Source organism: Solanum pennellii, chromosome 9 (genome assembly GCF_001406875.1).
Source record: "Solanum pennellii chromosome 9, SPENNV200".
NCBI classification, from domain to species: Eukaryota; Viridiplantae; Streptophyta; class Magnoliopsida; order Solanales; family Solanaceae; genus Solanum; species Solanum pennellii.
In genome coordinates this window covers 21,262,460-21,267,402 of record NC_028645.1, presented here as the reverse complement: position 1 = coordinate 21,267,402, position 4,943 = coordinate 21,262,460, and positions in this window count along the sequence as shown.

Here is a 4,943-nt window from a genome sequence, read left to right as displayed (position 1 = left end):
CGGCACTTAATCGAGGTGATGTCCGGTTTAAACCAAAGAAGTTGGGGTTAGATATGAAGCATCGCGAGTCACCACCTGCGAAACCATCTATAGAGCAGGTTCCAAAAGTAGAACTTAAGGCTCTACCACCTTATCTGAGGTATGTATTCTTGGGAAAAGGTGACATTTTGCCGGTAATTATTGCATCAGATTTGAATGTGCATCAAGTTGAGAGTTTGGTGGAGGTGTTAAAAAGGTTCAAAAGAACTATTGGGTGGACTATTGCGGACATTATTGGGATCACTCCCAGGATTTGTTCACAGAAAATCCAACTCATGCCCAATCACAAGCCAAGTATTGAGCACCAGAGACGTTTAAATCAACCTATGCAAGAGGTGGTGAAGAAGGAAATCATTAAGTGGTTAGATGCTGGATTTATATATCCAATCGCCGATAATAGTTGGGTATGCCATGTTCTGTGAGTACCTAAGAAAGAGGGAATGACTGTGGTCCCCAATGAGAAAAATGAGCTTGTTCCGATGAGGTTAGTGACTGAAGGGAGGGTATATATGGATTACTAGAAATTAAATGCATGGCCCGAGAAAGACCATTTTCCTATGCCCTTCATGGATAAGATGCTGGATAGACTTGCAGGAAAGGGGTGGTACTATTTTCTTGATGGCTATTCGGGTTATAATCAGAATTCTATTGCCCCGGAAGATCAAAATAAAACCACCTTTACTTGTCCTTATGGGACCTTCGCGTTCAAGAGAATGTCGTTTGGGTTATGTAAAGTACCAGCCACATTTCAGATACGTGTGATGTCAATATTCTCCGATATGGTAGAGGTCACTATTGAGGTGTTTATGGATGATTTTTTAGTGGTTGGTGACTCCATTGAGCGGTGTTTGAGTCATTTGTCCGAGGTTCTTAAGAGGTATGAAGATTGCAACCTTGTGCTAAATTTAGAATAATGTAACTTCATGGTTAAAGAAGGTATTGTATTGGGTCATCGCATTTCAGAGAAGGGCATAGAGGTTGATCGAGCCAAAGTTGAGGTGATAGAGCGACTTCCTCCACCTATCTCTGTAAAAAGGTGTGAGAAGTTTTCTTCGGCATGCAGGGTTTTACAAGGATTGCACATCCTTTGTACAAGTTGCTTGAGAAAGAGTGTATGTTTTATTTTGATGAATCCTGTCTTAAGGCATTTGGTGAGTTGAAGGAAAAGTTGGTGTCTACACCTATCATCATTTCTCAAGATCGGAGCAACCCATTTTAGGTGATGTGTGATGCGAGCGGGGTTGCTCTTGGTGTGGTATTGGGACAAAGAAGGGACCAATTCCCTCATGCCATTTACTATGCTAGTAAAGCCCTTAATGAAGCTCAAATGAACTACACAGTGACTGAACAAGAGCTCCTTATAGTAGTCTTTGCTTTTGAGAAATTTTGCTCCTATTTACTTGGAACGAGGGTTATAGTGCATATTGATTATTCTGCTTTGAGATATTTGATGGCAAAGAATGATGCTAAACCGAGGTTGATTCGTTGGGTATTACTATTGCAAGAATTTGACTTTGAGGTAAAAGATAGAAAAGGGACCGAAAATCAAGTTGTTGATCACTTCCCCCTATTAGAAGATGAAGCAATGAAAAAGTTAAATGAAAAGGCTGAAATTGATGATACTTTCCCTAATGAGCATGAATTGGCTGTCTCCCAAGATTTGATTCCATGGTTCGCAGATTTTGCAAATTATCTGGCCCCTGATATCATGCCACCGGACCTGTCCTTTCATCAAAGGAAAAAGTTCATGCATGATGTGAAAAAGTGTTTTTGGGATGATCCATACTTATATAAGAGTTGTGCCGATGGGCTTATTCGGCGTTGTGTGACGGAAGTTGACATGTTGAGTGTTTTGGAGGCGTGCCATTCTTCGCCTGTAGGTGGCCATCATAGTGGTATCCGGACTATCTTGTGACCATCCACCAAGATGGTCATGAGTTCGCCAAGGCATGTGATAGATGCCAAAGAGATGGTGGCATTTTGAGAAAGCTTTAGCTCCCTTTAAATCCCATTCTTGTGATTGAATTGTTTGATGTGTGTGGCATTGACTTTATGGGCCCTTTTGTGAGTTCTCATGGGATGAAATACATTCTTGTGGAAGTCGATTATGTGTCAAAATAGGTAGAAGCTATCGCACTTGCGAATAATTAAGGGAAGAGTATCACCGCGTTCTTGAGAAAGAACATATTTTCTAGATTTGGCACCCCAAGGGCTATTATCAGTGATGATGGATCCCACTTTTGCAACAAGTTGTTTAAGGGATTATTGGAAAAATATGGGGTTCACCATAATGTGGCCACTCCTTACCATCCTCAATCGGTGGGCAAGTTGAGAGGTAAAATAGGGAGATTAAGCAGATTTTGGCAAAAACGGTGAATGCTAGTAGAAAGGATTGGTCAAGGAGACTTGATGATGATCTTTGGTCCTAACGGACAACATACAAGACTCCCATAGGTATGTCCCCATACCAATTTGTATATGGGAAGGCTTGTCACTTACTGGTTGAATTAGAGCATAAGGCCATGTCGGCAATGAAGAAGTTTAAACTGGATTGGAATGAGGCTGTGGAACAGAGGTTAAACGGGTTGAATGAGCTTGATGAATTTCGCTTGAAGGCATATGAAAGTTCAGCCCTCTACAAAGAAAAGATGAAGAAGTACCATGACCAAAAGATTGAGAAGCACAATTTTTTTGTTGGGGATTTGGTGCTTTTGTTCAATTCTAGGTTGCGTTTGTTTCCGGTCAAACTCAAGTCCAAATGGACTGGTCCCTATTTGATCACCAACCTATTCCCTCATGGTGCGGCTGAGTTGTAGAACAAGGAGGGTGTGAGGTTCAAGGTGAACGGACAGCGAATCAAAATCTATCTAGGGCATGTTGAAACAGCGAAGGAAGTGATCGAGGCATACCATCTTGATGAAGTCTGAGAAATCAACAGTCCTCCGTCGTTCCGCGACGTTAAATCAAGCGCTGATTGGGAGGCAACCCGATATGTATCCTCTAGTAAACAATAGGTTTTTCATGATTTTCTAGGCATAGTTGCATCAGTTTTGCTTTTATCACTTATGTCACGTCTGAATGTTCGTTTATTTTTCTTTAGAAGTGTTAGCTAGAGCGTAGAGTAGGGTCCTTGTCCAAAAAGTGTCCAGAAAACACAAAAAGATTAGCTTAATGGGTGTTAAATGTGCAGGAACCAAATCACCAGAAATCTGCAGAAAATTAGTCTGGTGCACCCATCGATAGACCGTAGGTAGGATCCGTCGTGCCCAGGTATGTTCTTTCTATTTTTCTATGTTAGGGCACTGTCGACGGAGGGGTCAATGGACCGTCGACCGGCTTATGGTCTGTAGACGGGGAATCATCAATCCCTCACCCACCAACCCGACCCAACCCATCTGTCTACATATTAAAAGTTTTTAAACTCTTCAGTTACCCACCTCTTCACATAACCCCCATAACCATTTTCCTCCCTATTTTCTCTCATTTTCTCCCACTTCCTGACCCATTCACTCCCATTCCATCATCAAATTCCCACACTTCCCCCACTTCCACATAATCCATTCTCCCCCAAAATCTCCCATTTTCTTCAGTTCCTTTGCCGATCGGTGGTTGTGGGGTGGTTGTTGCTGTTGTTCAACTACTAGTGTTCATACTCTTTCTCCTCTACTACAGTTGTCAGGTCTGTTTTCTGAGCTGCAAGATTAACTTTTGTTAATATTCCTGATTACCGTGATGTCTAACTGTTTGGGTACTTAATTTGGGACCATTTTTCATGCTAAAACAAGCACACAAAAGTCCTAAGTCCTTTAGAACACTGAAATTGAAAGGGATGGGGGTGTATTGTTAAAAAAATTGTATGTGTTTGCATGATTGTGTTCCTGACCTAGGGTTTGATAGGACGTCGAAAATGCATGTTAAAACTAGGAAAATTCATACCCTACGAATGATGGGATATTGGGTGAATGTTTAGTAACTTAGGCCTAAGAATACTTCAAATTAGTATGATAGGGTACCAAATTGGCTGCAAAACTGTGTTCCCTGAAGGTCTGTACGAGACCCCGTCGACAGACCGTCGATCCCGCGATGGACCGTCGATCCCGCGATGGACCGTCGTTAGGGTCCGTCAACCCCGATTTCTCGAGTTTACTCAACTTATCCATCGATGGACCCTTATGATTGACCGTCATCCTTTCGACGGTCCATCCTGCACAACCGTCGACGATTTCAGAACCTTTGCTTCTGATTTATTATAGAATTAATCTAAGTGTCCGTCGACAGACCCTTATGATGGTCGATCCTGCACAACCGTCGCAGCCCCTTCGAAGGTCCTTCCTGCACAACCGTCGATGGTGTTAGACCTTTGTTTCTGACATTTTTATAATTACTTCCAAGTTTCCCACGACAGACCCTTATGACGGACCGTCGTCCCTTCAACGGTTCGTCCTACACAACCGTCGACGATGTCACAACCTTTGTTTCTTACGTTTTTATAATTTCTTCTAAGTGTCTCGCGACGGACCCTCATGACGGACCGTCCTGCCTTTGACAGTCCGTCCTACACAACCGTCGACACTGTTAGAACCTTTATTTTTGATGTTTAAAAAAATATTCTAAGTGTCCCTCGATGGACCCCAATGAAGGACCGTCGATGGGTTCGTCCTACACTCTGTACTTGTACTTCTATACTGTCATTCCTTTTCTATGTTTTGCTTCTTTCACTGGTACTAACTACTTCTCCCTACAGGTACAAATGGCACCTAAACACGATCGTGTCTACTCACGAGGGCGTTCCAAGTCAGTCGCCCCGTCGAACCTGCTTATCATAAGCTCAGATGCTGAGTGTGGCCCAGAGTACATGCCACCAGGCACCCGCACTACTACCTATGTTTCCCCCCCCCCCCCCC